This window comes from Emydura macquarii, unplaced genomic scaffold, assembly GCF_026122565.2.
Source record: "Emydura macquarii macquarii isolate MOO-44397 ecotype Brisbane River unplaced genomic scaffold, CSIRO-AGI_Emac_v2 contig_561, whole genome shotgun sequence".
Classification (NCBI taxonomy): domain Eukaryota; kingdom Metazoa; phylum Chordata; order Testudines; family Chelidae; genus Emydura; species Emydura macquarii.
Genome location: NW_027130698.1, coordinates 21,624 through 40,221, shown reverse-complemented (window position 1 = coordinate 40,221; position 18,598 = coordinate 21,624). Strand labels below are relative to the sequence as shown.

Sequence of the window (18,598 nt, the reverse complement as noted above, 5' to 3'; positions counted from 1 at the left end):
AAAGCATAAGCCATCCAACAATTCAGAGGTTAGGAAGACTCTTCTCATATATGTTATTCTGTTATAATCCACTATTAGGCATTTTACACTTTGTGACATAGCTGTATTGGGCACTCAGAGTATGCTGGATTAGGTAGTCCATAGTGTATGAGAACAATCATCCTAGCAATGTATTGAAGACAGTAGCTGAAGAGATGAAACCCCAAAAAGGAGATTAGAGATACTCAGTTAGGTTTAATCAATGGTTTACATGAGAACTGAATTCATTTACACCATATCATCATGAACCAGAAATCAACAAGTAATTCATTTGTTGAACACCTCTCTACAGACCATTAATGTTTCTGCAGAAGTGAGAGCTAAGGAAATACATATTGCGGTATCTCACTGTAGGCTGGTGGCATGGTCCAGCCCGCGTCGTCGCGACCCTTCCTTGGACCCAGACTCCGAGGAAGGCCACAGCACCTTTGTCGAAGGGAATAAACTCCCTGTTTATGAGTCTGTAGCCCCGGCCCCCAGGCGGGGAGGGTTTCCCTGGCAGGCTATAGCCCCCTGACCCTCATGTAGGGCAGGGCTGGTAAGGGGTCTGTGGCCCTCTGGCCTTCCAACAGGTGGGGTGGGCCCATAGTCTATTGCCCCCAGCCCTCAGACAGGGCGGGGCAGGCAACGGAGTCTTTCGTCCCCAGCTCGCAAACAGGGCTGGAAAGAACCAAGGTCCTATGGCCCCCAGCCCTCAAACAGGGCAGGGGGTGGTGGTGAGTAGTCTGGTGCCCCCAGCCCCCAAGCGGGGCAGGGCAGACAAGCAGTCTGTTACCCCCGCTCCTCAAGTAGGCGGGCAGGTAGAGTCTACAGCCTCCAGCCCTCAAGCCGGGCAAGGCTAGCAAAGGAGTCCATAGCCCCTGGCCCTCGAGCGGGTGGGGCACGTACGGGTTGCAGCCCCCAGCCCTCAAGCCGGGCAGGGCTGATGCGGCAATCAATAGCCCCTGGCCCTCAAGCGGGCAGGGCAGGTCTAGTGGAATATGGCCCACGGCCTTACAGTCAGGCAGGGCTGGCAAAGCTTGGGGTCCTCTGGCCAGCAGTGTAGAGGACGCCAAGCACTCCCGGGGTGGTTAGGGAAGGGAGGGAGGGGGGCGCAGGCCCACCCAACTCCACTGCATCCCAGCCCAGGGCCAGTCAGCAGGGATCCAACCATAACACGCTGACAGGGGTTTCGCCCCTGACTCAGCCACTTGCTATGGCTCTCCCTGGGCCACTTCTTCCCACCCAATCCCCAGGTACCTGCAGCCACGTAGCTCCCTCCGGGAGGCAGTGAACAGGCGTCCAGCGGGCTTGGGTAGCTGCTTCTAGTCACCTCGGGCCCGGTGGCCCCCTCCAGTCACCTCGGGCCTGGCAATTCGGGCCGGCTTTGGAGGCTCCGGTCGGCGGGGCGGTTGCGCCAAACCGCCGCAGGGCTCGGGTCAGGCCTAGGCTGCAGCCTCTGGGAAGACACGTCTGCCTCCAGCAGCAGCAGCTTCCCCCTCACTGAGCTGCTGGGCCTGCCTTTTATACTTCCTACCCTGGCCCTGGCTCCACCCCCTGCTTCCAGGTGACTTGGCCTGCAGGGTCTGGTTCGTTCCAGCAGGGGCAGAGTGACCCTTCCTCAGGCCCAGGCTCCGAGGAAGGCCATAGCACCTTGCTATGCTCACTTACATAGGACACATTAGTACTGAGATACCATCATGGTAAGTACATTAGAAAAGAGAACAGTGACAAAAGGCCATGCCATGGCAGAGTTTTGTGCACAACTCAGATTGATGCCAAAAGGTGACTGTACATAGGAAAGTGATAGGATATGGGCTCGGGCCAAAATTTTCAGAAGCAGCCATTAAGTTTTGTTAATTTTTGGAGCCCACCTTGAAGCATCCAAAAAACTAAGTATCCTAAATCAGCAGAAACTTTTGAAAGTTTAAGCTCCCAAAAAAAAAAAAAAAAAAAAAAAAAAATTATATAATCTATAGTAGACTCCTACTTAAATGGGAGTCTTCAGTGGTGATATGGTAATGGTGTTTCAGCAGATAGTATGCTTACCTTCAGTTATGAACTAGTGTTTTACCACTGTATTAATAATTATAGACTCAGACCATAAGGTCAGAAGGGACCATTATGACCATCTAGTCTGACTTCCTGCACAATGCAGGCCACAGAACCTCACCCAGCCACTCCTGTAATAAACCTCTAACCTATAACTGAGTTAAAGTCTTCAAATCATGGTTTAAAAGATTTCAAGGTACAGAAAAACCACCAGCAAGTGAGCCGTGCCCCATGCTACAGAGGAAGGTGAAAAAACCCCAGAGCCTTTGCCAATCTGCCCAGGGGGGAAAGAATTTCCCCACCCCAAATATGGCAATCAGTTAAACCCTGAGCATGGGGGCAAGACTCACCAGCCAGACACCCAAGAAAGAATTCCCTGTAATACCTCAGAACCCACCCCATCTAACATCCCTTCACAGGCCATTGGCACATCTAATACCAGTAGTCAAAGATCATACCATCCCCTCCATAAATTTATCAAGCTCAGTTTTGAAGCCAGCTAGGTTTTTTCCCCCATTGCATCCCTTGGAAGGCTATCCCAGAACTTCTAACTTCATGGTTAGAAACTTTAGTCTAATTTCAAGTCTAAACTTCCTGATGCCCAGTTTATATCCATTAGTTCTTGTGTCCACACTGGCACTGAACTTAAATAATTCCTCTCCCTCCCTAGTATTTATCCCTCCAATGTGTTTAGAGAGAGCAATCATATTTCCCCTCAACCTTCTTTTGGTTAGACTAAACAAGCCAGGCGCCGAGTCTCCTCTCATAAGGTAGGTTTTCCATTCCACAGATCATCCTAGTAGCCCTTCTCTGCACCTGTTCCAGTTTGAGGTCATCTTTCTTAAACATCGGAGACCAGAACTGCACACAGTATTCCAGATGAGGTCTCACCAGCACCTTGTATAATGGTACTAACACCTCCCTATCTCTACTGGAAATACCTTGTCTGATGCATCCTAGGACCGCATTAGCTTTTTTCATGGCCACATCACATTGGTGGCTCAGAGTTGTTCTGTGATCAACCAGTACACCTGGTTCTTCTCCTCCTCCTCCCTCACTTCCAACTGATGCGTTCCCAGCTTATAGCAGAAATTCTTGTTATTGGTCCTTAAGTGCATGACCTTGCACTTTCCACGATTACATTTCATCCTATTTCTATTACTCCAGTTTACAAGGTCATTCAGATCTTGTTGTACGATATCCCGATCCTTCTCTGTATTAGAAATACCTCCCAGCTCTGTATCATCCACAAACTTTATTAGCACACTCCCACTTTTTGTGCCAAGGTCAATAATAAAAAGGTTAAATAAAATTGGTCCCAAGGCTGATCCCTGAGGAACTCCACTAGTAACCTCCATCCAGCCTGACAGTTCACCTTTCAGTAGGACTCGTTGTGGTCTCCCTTTTAACCAGTTCCTTATCTGCCTTCCAATTTTCTTATTAATCCCCATCTTTTCCAATTTAACTAAATAATTCCCCATGTGGAACCATGTCAAATGCCTTACTGAAATTTAGGTAAATTAGATCTACTGCATTCCCTTTGTCTGAAAAAATCTGTTATCTTCTCCAAAAAGGAGATCAGGTTGGTCTGGCACGATCTACCTTTTATAAAGCCATGTTGTATTTTGTCCCAATTACTGTTAACCTCGACATTCTTAACTACTCTTTCAAAAATTTTTCCAAGAACTTGCATACTACTGAGGTCAAACTAGCAGGCCTGTAATTACCCAGATCGCTTCTTTTCCCTTTCTTAAAAAGGAGGAACCATATTATCAATTCTCTAGTCATATGGTACAACCCCTGAATTTACAGTTTCATTAACAATCCTTGCTAATGGGCTTGCAATTTCATGTCCTAGTTCATTTAATATTCTTGGATGGAGATTATCCGGCCCTCCCCCCAATTTAGTCCCATTAAGCTGTTCGAGTTTGGTTTCTATCTTGGATGTGGTCATTTCTACCTCCATATCCTCATTCCCATTAGCCACCCTACCACTATCCCCAAGCTCATTATTAACCTCATTGAAAACAGACGCAAAGTATTTGCTTAGATATTAGGCCATGCCTAGATTATCCTTAACTTCCACCCCATCCTCAGTGCTTAGTGGTCCCACTTCTTTCTTTTTCTTCCTGTTTATATGGTTATAGAACATTTTACTATTGGTTTTAAGTCTCTTTGCAAGGTCCAACTCTACCTGGCTTTTGGTATTTCTCACTTTGTCTCTACATGTTCTGACCTCCAGGAGGTAGCTTTCTTTGCTGATCCCTCCCATCTTCCACTCCTTGTAGGCTTTCTGCTTTCTCTAAAATCACCTGTTTGAGATGCTTACTCATCCAGCTTGGTCTACACCTCTTGCCAATGAATTTTTCCCCTTCCTTGGGTTGCAAGCTTCAGATCCTGCAACTTTGATTTGAAGTAATTAATTTCTAGCCTCCTCCACCTTTAGATCCATGAGTTCTTCAGTCCAGTCCACTTCCCCAACTAATTCCCTTAATTTTTTAAAATTAGCCCTTTTGAAGTCAAAGATCCTAGTCACAGATCTATTTTTGTTTATCCTTCCATTTAGTTTGAACTGAATTAGCTTATGGTTGCTCTAACCAAGGTTGTCCCCTACAACCAGTTCTTCTATGGGGTCCTCACTACTCACCAATACCAAATCTAAAATGGCATCCCCTCTTGCTGGTTCAGTAAGGAAGGAAGGAATTTGTCAGCTATCACATCCAGGAAGATCTGGGGCCCATTACTACTACTAGCACTTGTTCTCCAGTCTAGTTAAAGTTAAAGTCTTCCATAATCAGATGGTCCCCAATAGTATTTACTTCATTAAAAGCCTTAAAGAGGTCTCTATCCATGTCCAAATCAAATCCTGGTGGCACACCCCAAGCACTATTCCAGGGGAAACTAGTAGTTTTCTTCCCCAACGTGTTTTACTGATAAGAGTGATGGAATTGCTAAAACAATCTAATTTCTTTACAATCTTCCTCATCATTGATATACAATGCTACTCCACCACCTTTGCTTTTATATTTGTCTTTCCTAAACAGCACATACCCTTCAATACTTGTACACCAGTTGTGACTACTATTCCACCATGTTTCTGTCATTCCAATATCATCTGGTTTCACTTCCTCTACCACTAGCTCTAGATCCTCCATTTTATTACCCAGGCGCCTCAAATTGTATACAAACATTTTCCTCTTCCTTCACCCTTCCTCTTACTGTCCATTCTGCTCCACACAGCTGTGGCCTTTCTTACTTCATTTTCCTCCCTCTCAATGCTAAAATCAGGTGTGGAGTTTATTTGGGCATCTCCCAACCATCTCCCCCAACTCCCTAGTTTAAAGGGCTCTTAATCAGTTGTGCCAGCCTCCATCCTGGAAGTGAATTTCCCTCCCTACTCAGGTGAAGTCCATCCCAGGAGAACAGTCCTCTGTCCATGAATGCCTCCCAATGACCATACATCCCAAAGCTCTCCTTTAGCAACACTGCCTGTGAGCCATCCGTTGATCATCAGAATCTTGTCACACCTTTGTTGTCCTCCCCTAGGGACAGGCAGAATCCCACTGAAGATCACCTGAGCCTTGATTTCCTTCAGAGTCTTTCCCAGCCTGGCATAGTCTTCTTTGATATGTTCCAGTGAAAATCTAGCTATATCATTTGTACCCACATGAAGGACAATCAGTGGATTCTTTCCCGATCCCAGTAGGATCCTCTTCAGCCACTGGCATTCAGATACAATATAAAATTGAAGTCCTGCTCACTTGTGGCCTTTAAAGATCCCTGGGATTTTTTTGTACAAATAAATGTGCTAAATCTTGAGATCTTAGTTATAATTTTGATTTGATGATTACATCCTATTTCCCTAAACTCCCCTTGTATTTCCAGAAGTATATGGCATAGTTTGTTATATCTGGCACCTAAACTTTGCATTTGTAGTGTGCCATGTATGAGATTGAACAATTCTATGTGCAACAAAGTAATGGTAGGAAACTAATGTTATGTTCCAGCATTTTTCTAGTTGGACAATATTTCCCTGTTCCAACTTTGGTGGAGTGTGATTTTATAGGTTCTTTCAGGGGCATGGGGGCTATCTGTTTGGGGAAAAGGGCTCTCCAGAGCGTCATCACCTCAATTAAGCAAAAGCAGAGAGTTATACAGTCAAGAATGCATTGGCTCTAGTTCTGGCAAGCTTTATCTTGTGTATAGCTGACAATATTCTTGGACCCACCTCTGCCCCCTGTTCTCTTCTAGGGAGTTGGACTGTCTTTTTCAGAGGTTTGAAAAGGTAGACCAGGATCTTGAATGGATCAGCTAGCCAATAAAGTGCACGAAACCCTGGTGTTATCCTTTTCCTGAGCAAAACAGGTAGATGAGAACAGACCCCCATATTTTGGTCTAGTTTCAGCTTTTATATGCTTTTCATCATCAGTTACTTCATTTAATCATTAAAGTTTTACTTTAAACGGCAAAATGGTTGTTCGTCAGTTAATAATGTTTATAAAGAACAATGGAGGATTCATTTAGATGTGAATTAAAAAAATCATGCACCACTGCTTCTGATGCCAGATACATATGACTCATTTAGAAATTAGAAAGAGAATTGAGCAAGCAGACAAAAGACAAAAACAAAAACAAAACAAAAAAAACCCACACACAAAAAACCAAGAGTTGCATTATGGAATATAACTGCAGAAATTCTTCAATTATGCAAGTCACTGTTTCCAATGCTCAGCTGGCAGATAGCAGCCAGCTACTGTTAAGCACACAGCAAATAGTTGAGAATAAAAAATATTTAGATGCATTAGTTAAACTGAGAAGGAGAATAAAAAGATATATTTTAGTGGTGACTACCCAACAGTGATGAATGTACAAGAACTGCAGCTGTATTTGAGTTACCAGCTGATGACAAAAACAACCAAAGTGTTAACCTCCAAAAGAATGAATGGCAGGGTTTCTACAAAGGAGGTAATATTTACTGGACCCTGCCCCCCAGGTTCCACCTCGAATCAGTATCCATCACTAGTGGTGACCATTCCCCTTGTTAAGAATAAGGCAATAGATATTTGATAAGGTAAACAAAAACAATGTATTAAAAACCCAACAACTCTGTAGTTAACATAAATGGCTTAAAGCCAGGACACCAAACTAGTAAGTGGGTTACAAAGATAAACAAGTAATTCTGTACATCACTATTCCCCAGGGTGACAAGGAAACCAGGGATGACAACAGGACAAGGGCCATGACCAGGACAGCAACCACAAGGAAAAACACCAAGAACCAGGATGGCAACGAGGACCAGGAACACCCAGGAAAACAGGATCAGGTTCGCTGCTTGGAGCAAGTGAGTAGATCTTCTCTCTTCTAGATGAAGAGTAGCAAGCCTGACTGCCACTGGAGCTGGCAGCACCTCTTACCAGCTGCACAGTCCTTTTATACACTGCCATTGCTGGGCAGATTACTCCACATCATGTGATTTTTCCCACCATAGTTCAAAAGAGTGCTAAGATGGGGAATAAGAAAGGGGACTAGCATGGAGGGCAAACAAACAAAATGGTAAAATCTAGAAATGAACCTAACAGACAGAATGCAAAGCTACTTTTAACTTCAGTAAACCATGAAGTTGAATTGCTGCCATAAAAAGCCATTTCACATGGCACAGCATCCCAGGTGTAGGCACTCTGGGCCTGATCACTCATGCAGACATTAGGGATATAAACTGCAGCCCAAGTAGTTTTTTTTTTTTTTTTTAAACAAAAAAGTCCTGGAGCATGTCAGACACAATGCAACAAGTTAAAAAACATCTTGTATAGACCATCAGATGGGGATGGGAAAGATTCACCCCAAGGAAGGGCATGCAGGGTTGGGAACTGCTTTATATTGTGGCTTGGACTCCATAGGACATCCCAGGAGATACACTGAAGCAACAACTCCGAGCTGGCCAGTGTGGGGCCCTCCTGGGCTGTACACGCTCATTCTTTGGTCTGCATGGATGGCTTCAGACCCCACCACACCACTGTTGACCACACCTGACAACCTTTTGCAGTTGGACAGTTGCAGCCTGGTTTTTCCTGTGGAAGTAGACATGAAAAGAATTTTCTTAGAACAGTGTAAAATTGTTCTTGGAACCACAGGTCAGAAGCAGTGTGCTGGGCATTTACTTCCCCAAATACACACACAATTGTTCACTTTAGTTTGTCAGACTAATGGGTGAATAAAATCATTAACTGCTTATTGTTCACAGTGCACCCATAAATGGTACATAGATCAATTTGTCTACACAAGAGACTTTTTGGGAACCATGGCCAGGAATTGGCAGAGTGCACTGTGGTCTATCCACATTCAGTCACATGAATGCCACTGAATGTTTTGCATGCTGGGCTGCAGGAAAAAGGCATAGGAGCTGGTTACATTGACTCCATGCCAGTTGCAAAGGAATTCCGAGTGGTGGATTCCAGTTGCTACTGGCCCCTCAGGACTGTAGGAGTTTAACAAAGGGACCAGTGCTGGGCACTAGTTTGAACAACTTCTGCAGAACTAGGGATTAGACAAGTAGTTTTTTTTTTTTTTTTTAAACAAAAAAGTCCTGGTCTTTTCAGTCTTTTACTGAGCATATGTTCTTTAGACACAATGGCATTTACAAGTTAAAAAACATCTTGTATAGACATCAGTGTCTTGTTTTCCCCCTCCTCTCCTCCAGTTCCTCTGGGCAGTCAAGTTTCAGAAAACAAACTCTAAATGTAATTGGTATTGGGCCATTGAAACTATTCTGTTGAATCAAGGAAGAAAACTAATATTTTCATTCTTCCAATGCATCTTACATGTTGTGGCCCCATGAAAATCCCAGGCCTTTTGCACACCTATATATATTTTCAGAGAGTCTCGTTACAGTACCCTTGCTTAAAGTGAGTAGTTGTAAGTTTTTTAATTTTACAGTGTCAATTTTTTTTAAAAAAAGACAAATTTTAAAATGATTAAAGACATTTAAACATCCCACTACTGGTGACGCGTGCGCGCGCACCCACATACAAAAGTGGGGAGCACATTTACTTGTCAAGGAGATACATCACTCACTATTTTTATTGGGGATCTAATCTTACTTATTGCAGCTCATGAAAAATGCTCTGTTGTGTATCATTAAGACGCACTCTTCTGAACAGCTTTTTACTGGCCTTCCATCCAGAAGGACCCCAAATGCCTGAAAGAGGTCTTTCTGGCACAGAAGTTAGAGCAAAAATATCGATTTTACAGTTAACAGGGTTTCCCTAATCCATCTATAGCATTCCAGCATAATGAAGGAACAATACTATTTCCATGAAGAAATTTTCCTGATGCTTAAACATAACTACAGTGCATTTCACAGAAGACATGGTAGGGAGAAGCTGTCTCAAGAATATTGGATACCTTGAGATACCATTTTTGTTTTGCTAATGGAGATCTTACGCTTGCAATATCTGTCTAAGTAGAAGAAACTTAAACATTCTTAAGCAAAGTCTGAGCATTTCCTTGAGGAATTCACATGAACATTTATACATCTCAGCATATACCCTTCCATCTCCTGGCTGTGGAGAAGGTAAAATTATTCATATCAAAACACAGCCCTGGTTGAGGATCTGGGGACTGGCCAGCCCTCTGTACCATTATGTCATTTAAGATCAAACAGTGGAAAAACCCAAGAAAATGGAAGTTAAGTAAATATTCACTGTGATGGTGAAGAACTTGGAGGATGACACTGCCAAGGGCATGATTTTGCCACCATTTCCCCCGCCCCCATGATGAATAGCACCATATTTACCTGTGTATCTGTGTCAAAGCCTATGGGATTACTCTTTTGAGTAAGGTGCTGCTCAACATATGAGTGACAGAATTGGTCCTTAGACTTAACTAGGTTAGTGGGCAGGGGGGAAAAAAAAAAAAACCAAAAACCAAAAACAAACAAAACCAAAACAAACCAACAAACCAACCATATCCGACATGTTAAAACACCACACACAACAGGACCTGAGATGTAAGGCAGTAGCAGTACTGCAGTTATTCACAAAATTTTCTTCACCTTACTATTTGTAGAATGGCAGATATTTTCATTTTCCAACTAAAATATTAACTTGCAATATTATGATCCACTGTGCAATCCCACAGCAGATAGAAAATCCAAGTGGTAGCTGCTGTATGGAATAAATGTTGTGCAGAAAGTATTTTTGAATACCTGGCATCCATTTAAAGATTGAATAGCAGAATTAAATCAACCAGCAGAGACACACACATCAGCCAGAACAGCAGTGTTGAAAGATAGTGAAACACTCCTCTCAGTAAAGCGTTCCCTATGTGCTTATCTCTGCTACTTATCTTTTACAGCCTCTATTGGTAATAGAAAAATTGCAGTGTCACTGCAAGCAGCCGCATAAGAGTATTTATTCATCATGGTTAGTGCTGCTGGACATTATTCAAGCAACGTGCACCAAACTTACTCAAAATTGTCCACTCTGCCAGTCTTTGGCATTCAAAATGTTTCTACTTATGAACCGTGCGTCTAATCTTGTTAATGGCTGAGCAGCCACTGAAATTAAGGGGCGCTCCCAGTCTTCCTGACTATCTGGGGAGCTAGGCAGCTGGCTCCAAGGCTGGCCAGCTCCCCCAGGCTGCCTGCAGGAGACTTGCCTGCTCCCTGGAGGGGTGAGGAAGGGGAAGTCAAGGGGAGCTCATTACTTCTCAGGAGCAGATGCCCCGTAGCTAGGGCACTGTCATGGGGATAGGGGAAAGCAGATTGCATGACAAGGGCAGTTGTGCTTGCCTTCAGAAGTTCATGTGAGAGACTTTCACTAAGTACATCACAAGCCTTTTTTAAAGCTTATTTATTTTTCTTGAATTTGAGATTGTTCTGAACAACATTCAATTACTCAAAGTCAAAGATTCAAAAAGGTAAGTAGAGATCTTAACACAAGTGCTGTGTAGAGTAAATAATGTTCATGCAACTAAGACAGAAGTTTTCTTGGATAATGGGGTATGAATTCTTCCTCAGAGACATCCAGGTGCATTCTGAAGTCAAGTCACCTTCATAGGACAGGAGATAGATTTTCTTACCCTACCCATCCCTTCCCCAGGGGTCACATTTATCCTTCAGTGTGATAAAATTCTTTTCAAACAAGAAAAGGAATTCTCAAAGCTGCAATTGATTTTTAAAGGACCAAGACGACTATAAATGTTAAAAAAATATAGGGAAAGCCGCCCTTTAATTCTTTGGCAGGACCTAGAACTTCAAATTCTTTGTAATTTCTCTTATCAGTGGCTTAAAACAACCATTTCAACTTTCACTTTCTCAATATCTAATCCAAGCAAGTCAAAGCATGCAGTGATTCCAATTTCAAGAAGTTTGCAGAGCTAGTGTAATAGATTGCTGACAAGCTTTTGTCTAATGATGTTCTTCTTTAAAAAAAATAAAATCTCCTTTGCAATTCACCTCAGGTTTCAATCAATCAGTTCATGATAAATCTGAAACAATGGATGCTCCTTTACTTTGGAATCCTGATTAGTGCTCAGCACTGACCATGGAATCTTGTTATCTTCATCACATGAATCTCAAAAAAGGTGCTTGGATGAAATGTGTGGGGGGAAAAGACTTCAAAGTTCAGAGACAACAGTAATTGATTCAGCTCATTTAGCAAGGTGCATTAGTTCCTTCTGAAGGTGGTTGTTCACAAGAGCAAAACCTTTAAATATTTTTGTAACAGCTAATAAAAATGTGGATGATTCTGTAACTTCCAACAGCCCTCTTGCTTCAGAGAGAAGACCACCATATCCATTCAAAGTTTGACAGAATACTCTGACTCTTCAAAATTATTCTCAATAGTTTGAAAGGATGTCTGGTGACCAGTCTATCTGGATTTGAGTCTTTGCAGGTGCTGGTCTTTGTGTAGCACACTCACTTCATGCCTAGTAAAAAATTGTATCGACTTCATTTGAGAACATTTCTGCCTCTGCTGAGTTCTTCTCACGTGAGTAACTACCAGCCTCAGGCAGGTGTGGCATTTGCCCTCCCATGCACAGCCCCATTGGCTTGACTGGAGCTGCCTATCCAAATACGTCAGTCAAACTACACCGATGACTAGTCCAGCATTCTGGGTACATACTCAAGTGGCCACAGCTCATGCTGCTGCAGCCTCACTACCGCTGTTACTCAAGTTAGCTTTGATTAGCTAAGTCAGTGATACACTGAGGCTCACGAGCCACAACTGGCTCTTTAATGCATCTCCTGCAGCTTTTTGCAGCACATATTAAAACACTGTGCGATTTAATTAGTAAAAACATATTAATCAACCTGGATGCTAACGCTTATTTGCTGTGAGAATAAGTATATAAAAAACAAAATAGTTCCCTTGTCATACTGTTTAAATACGCATAGTACTATAGTAAATGAAAAAAATTCACACTAGAGTTGCTCTTTTGGGTAATGATTGCTTATTTGGCTCCTGAACCACTGAGGTCTGCGTGTCACTGAACTAGATCAAAGCTAGCGTGAGTATACAGACAGGTGCTGCACAATACACCTCCCGATTGTAGTGTAGACATACCCTGAGAAGTTACAGCTGCTTCATTCAACAGTAATTCATGTGTGGATTTCCTTTGGAAGTCTGCCATGTTAGGTTATGATCCAAAAAATCTTTGACTTAAGATCAAATCCTAAAGCATGATAAGCACCTGCAACTGCCAAGGATTTTAGTAAGAATTAAGGGTGCTCAGCAGCTTTCAGAATATGGGCCTGAGATAGGTTTACTTTCTTTTATAGTCATTTTCTCAGCATCCATGTACTAGCCTTAAGAGTTTTTTGTTCCCCAGACAGAAGCACTTATGAACAGTAATTTGTTCTGGGCCACATTCTGGCTAGGTGAACAACAGGGTGAGTGTGGCAGGGCAGGCAGCAAGGAGTTTGAGATGCAGATAGGCTTACATATGGTATTGCCTTTGAGAGTGGTGCAGCAGGCATAACTTTGTGCTCTGCTTTTGAGGAACGCTGAAAATATTAAGCTGCTTATTTAGGGCTTGATGGTGCCGTGTAGGCACAGCCTACAGCAAGAGTCAGCTTAGAGCTGTATCATACCAAAGAAGGCGCCAGAAGGCATTCTGCCTCCAGGAAAGAGAATGCTTCTTGGTGTTCACAGGATACACTGTTGTATCTGCTTATAGGTTCTGTGCTGGGCAGATGTCTTTTGCTCTTTTTAGTTTTTTTTTAAATGAATCTTCTCAGAGCTCCCGCCATTTTGTCAGTGTCTTTCTGATACTGAGATGCCCAGAAGAGTACATTATTCTGAGAGAGCTCTCACCAGAGCCACGTGGAGAAATGTACCTTCCTTCTCTATGGGGTCTTTGCATCCAGTCCAAATTAAACACTGACTTTTTGGATTTCCTCCCCCATATTACATAGCATCACAGACTCATGATTTGATGACCACTGTCATTGCAGGCTCCTGCAGCATTATTGCTTTCCAAGATTCTCCTGCTTCAGTTTCAGATTATTTTCAGATAAATTAAGTTTGCATTTCCTCCCCTGGAGAAGGAACTCATTTTGCTATTTTCTGTCTGTACAAAAGGCTGCAGAGAGGTTAGAAATATGATTTTTTTGTCCTCACTGGTGTTCTCAATTCTTCTCTATCAATATTGCTTGTAAGTTTCATTAACATATTGTTTATGCCAATTAATGAAGATGCTGAAGAAGACACTGATTCGCTTTGTGCTTACAACTCAGCACATGCAAACTGAGCAGTCCAGTTGACTTGAATAGACTTGTGTGCATTAAGTGACGCACATGCATAGGTGTTGTCACTGGTGTGTGGATCCTGTGACATCTCCTGCTGGCTGTCCTAGGGATTAGCTCTGCCAGTTGGTGTGCCATCTTCAGGTAGTCTTTCTCCTGTCAGCCTCTCACTCTGCAAACCTGCCTCACTCCAGGAACTAGAGTGTCCTCTTCATGACACAGTCCTGCGGCTGGGTCATCTGTGTTTCCCCAAACTTTCTATGAAAATAGTCCCACGCTGTCTTGTCCTGTGCTGCCCTGATTATGCCACTTCTCCACTGACGAATAGGGGAACTTGGGCCCACCCCTCTACTCCAAGTTCCTGTCCAGGGACCCTCAGCTCAGCAGCTTTGGGCTCTACCATTTTGGCCCTCACTGGTCCTCCTTGGATGGCTTCCTACTTTTCCTGATTCTTCCCCTCTCCTCTCCTCCCCTGCTCTGAGAGTACCAACTCCAAAACCCTCCTTCCTCTTCCCAGGGCGGAACTGCCCTTTCCCAGCAGCAGCCCCTTTCTATTGCTATCTACCTGGCTTTATAGGCCCCCCACTTGTTCCTACCCAGCTGAGCCTCCTGCCTGGCTCTTCCTCCAGGTGCAGCCTGTGGAGTTAACTGGCCTACCTGCTCACCTTAACCTCTTCCAGTTCACTTTGAGGTGAACACCCAATTACAGGTGTTTGTAGGATAGGAACTAAGACTGGACATGCACTACTTCTTACTGTTGCAAACCTCTCCAACTTGACACATTGACAGATCACCGACCTGGTGAGGCAGCTGGTTGTCAGCCTGCAGCAGTGGACATCAAATAGTTTACTAAAATCCAAATATTGCAACTACTCTGTCCCTTCAACCACTAGCTTCATAATTCCATCAAAAAAAGAAATCTCCACTTGCCCAGCCATTTTTCCCCTTAAGCAAAAGTGTTTTGTGTGCATTAGCCCTTGTAAATATTTTTAAAAGGTTTTTCTTCATTTGTATATGAATTATCTGTTAAAGTCAGACCTTTTCCTAAAAGCCTTATGTGGTAAACTTCAGTTACATCTGTCTTTTGCAAGAGGACATACATGTTAAGAAATAAACATTAAAGTGATTGTTCCTCCTCTTGATATTTATTGCTAGAATACTGAGCAGTCTTTATGAACAAGAATTGATGTTCTTGTCAGCAGCAACAATATTTACAGAATATACTATTACATTAGGAGGCAAATCAAAAATAATGATGTGAGGGCACTAAAAAAAGATGTAGAAAAAAAGCAGACTATCTCACTGCTGGCTCACCTTTTGTAAAGATTTGATGTGCTTTGTATTCATGAAAACCTTTTCTATCAGATGTTCACTATTTAAATTGGTTATCCGCCAAGTCTGCAAAAACCCACTTTTGATAGATCAGAAGGAAACAAATAGAAAGCTATTACAAAATATGAAATCATGTTTTTGTTCTCAACTACAGAACATGATCATTCCAGTGTGAAAATTCTCCTGTGGGCAAAGGAGTACAGGCCAGGAGGAGGAGGAAGCTGAGACATGAGATTTTAAATAGCTGCAAAATGTGGACCTTATCCTGCTTCTATTGGAGTCTGTCTATCTATATTATATAGGGAATTACTAGGGTGCTCATTACTGTAGTGTCTAAGTGCCAAGTACTGTCATTAAGATTCACATACAATTGACCATTGTCAATGGCACAAAACCCCCATTGATTTCAGTGAGCTCTAGAGAAGACTTTATTTAAACAAACATCTCCGTGGATTTCAAGATACTGGTAATATTGTGTTTTACTGCTTCCCAAGATAGAAATATATTTTAAATGGTCTTTCTTTAAAGTGATTTCTGTGCTCATGAAAGGAGGCAGAATGATGAATTTGATATAGGATTCTTGAAACTGATAGAAAGTGGTACCTTGTTTATTTGGATTGAAATAAACACTCCTATCCTGGACACTGACACCTCCACCATCAGTTAGAAATAAAATTTAAAAAAAACATTACAGAACCCAAACTAAAGCATGTCCCATCCCCATGCAGATAAACACAAGGCAACAAAAAAAAACTCATCAAAACATCCCCCATCCTTTTTTATTTTAATTATCCCCAAAATGTCTGTTCAGAAAGACACTGAAGGTCAACACATTCAAACTATGTCTATGGATTAGACAAATTTCGGAGATGAAATTCTGAATATTCTCATGGCAATATATTTTGCCAGCAGTACCTTTTCTTCTATGCCAAGGGAACTCCAGCTCCCTCATAAGAACAGATTACTCTATTGAAGTTATTCCACAAGCACCCTGAGATTTTTCCACAGAGGTGATTAAGTGTAAAAATGAGAACATTTTGAAACTAATTAATTGACCACTGATACAGACCAAGTAACAGAAGCTACACATCAGCTTAGTTACCAAGATACATTTTTGCATCACCCACCAAATAAAGCATTAAACATATGCAAAAGCAGAATGCAGCTTAAGCAAATAGCTGATAAAAGGAAAAAAAATGTCAGCTAACAAATAATTTCCAGAGCACCAAAAAGGTAGGAGTTTAGGAAAAAAGCTCTTTATAGATTGTGTACACACACTTCAAGAAACATTCGCAAATTGCTGTGAATATACATACGTAGAGAGGATATGTTGTACAGGGGTTCTGGTACTATGGTAATAAGAGCCATGCCTCTTACAGGTACATTTAGGGCAGCCAATTATAAGAATACATGCAAAAAATTTGCATAAGGAAAACACTCTTCTCTGATAGAAAGAGCATTCACACGGCTTGAAGTTGTATTTGGTAACTAGCAATGAGTACTAGTGACAAAGAAAGGAAACAATAATGCAAGCATGTTTCAGTTGTCTTGATGCATCAAGTAGTTCTCTCTTCTCCCAATTTCAATATTCCTGTAGCAGGATTGCAGGTTACTGAGCACCCCATCGGGACCAGGGGTTGCTCTGCAAGCACTGTGCCCGTTGGTCCCCCTCTTACTAGCCCCTCAAAAGCTCCATGCAGTCTCTCTTGGAACCTGGGTCTAGTTTAACAAAAATGATTCAAACAATCACCACTATGCCCAAAATAAAGTCAATAGTCATAATATAAGAATTCATACTCAGCACGGTTCTTCCACTACACATGGAGCTCTTCCTCCATCCCAGTCTGCTTCACCCAAAGATCCCACTCCCAGACTTTGTGGCAGGAATGGTGCCTGAGAGCTGAAGTTTCTTTCTACTGTTCAGCCACTTCCTATTCCCAGACATTGCTGTCTCTGGTCTTCGCAGTTTTGTCAGACCCTTTTCACACCCTACCTGGCTAGAGCTTCATGTTTCAGACTCTGGATTATGCCCCTGGTATAAGGGTCTTACAGGCATGTCACTTCCTTCCAGCATGTTTCCTACACTTCCCTCTTCACTACAGCCACCTGCTGACCTTTACAGGGAATTACCTGACCCAACGCTGGCGTGCCTCTTTAGTAATCAGGGTTGGCTAGCCACGAGCCCTCCACCCCCTAAGGGGTATGCCATCTGTTACAATTCCCCATTTTTACCCTCCCCCCAAAAAACCCTGCATAAAAAAGAAAATTGTTTGTACGGAGGGAGGAATGTTAAAGGAGAAAAAACCTCAGGGCGAGAATCAGCTAGCAAGCTGTGCTTCTGGAGAGCGTCAAAGATTATAATGGAAAAGCAAAGGTTTAGGGCATTAGTTTTGTACTATCACACAGCTAAACTACTATGCCCTGAGTGCAGGCAAGCATTCAGAGAAATATTTCCAAAACCAACAGGAAACTGCATAGTCACCTACCAGATGGGGTACTGAGAGAAATGGTTAGTTAAAGGTGGTCAAACATTTTAAGATCCATATATGAAAGATGCTATGCAGTCAAAACATTAGTAAAAGCATGATTTCTTTTTTACGTATGTAACGTCCAGCCTGACCAATCTGCCTTTCAGTGGCCTGAGCTTCCAGGGGTGGTTAACCCACTGACTCAGTGTCTTCAAGAGCTCATGGAAGTATTTAGTAAAAAAGATGGGCTGATACTCAAGGTGTTCTATTGTCAATGAAAAACCATATTGCCATCCACTGGAAAGGTAAAATGATGGGAAAGTCAACAGAATGATACTCAGTGTAAAAGCAGAGGAAGGTGATGGAATAATGAATATCTTAATGGAATTAAAATAACTGTTTTTATGACAAAACTAAAACCAAGAGCCAAATTAGACTTTATTATGGATAATTGAAATCACTTACCTTCAGTGATAAGTGAAATCCCACTGGCTGGAGGTGAAGATTTGCACTCATTTACTTTCCTCCACAACTGTCAAAAATAATCAAAATACAGTTCTACTCTGAAAAGAAAGTCTAAAAATGTGGGGTTTGTGTTTATGGTCTCTGAGTTTCTTTAGCAAATGTGCTCACCTTTACATGTAAGAGATTTTCCTCTCCTAACTGCCACCTTGAAAACCCATCTGGAGATCTGAGAACCAAGCTTTATTGCACATCAGTACCACAAATCATTCTGAAGGCCAAATTAAAGCCCTTGTTATACCCATGCAATGACATTATCTAGAAACTTGACATCTATCTAACCTCATTGCCTTCAATGGGGTTACACAGATGTAAATGACTGAAACTCATAAGCATCATATTAGAATTGTTTACAAGAAAGATTCCAGTTCACTCTCTTAGCTGTGTTAGCTCTGGAGAGCTAACAGGAGTAAAGAACAGTGCAAACTAGTTGTTGCCAATGTAGTGTGCAGCTCAGATT

The 18,598-nt window shown here is 42.4% G+C and overlaps 1 long non-coding RNA gene across 1 annotated transcript; it reads right to left on the bottom strand.

The window, feature by feature from the left end:
- Positions 1-7,930: 7,930 nt before the first annotated feature.
- On the bottom strand, positions 7,931-18,310 carry LOC137147619 (uncharacterized). The gene is made up of 3 exons (XR_010918258.1): positions 18,250-18,310; positions 18,082-18,148; positions 7,931-8,138 (listed from the first exon to the last, which is right to left on the bottom strand). It is a non-coding gene; the product is annotated as an uncharacterized lncRNA (long non-coding RNA).
- Between the last annotated feature and the right edge of the window lie 288 nt (positions 18,311-18,598).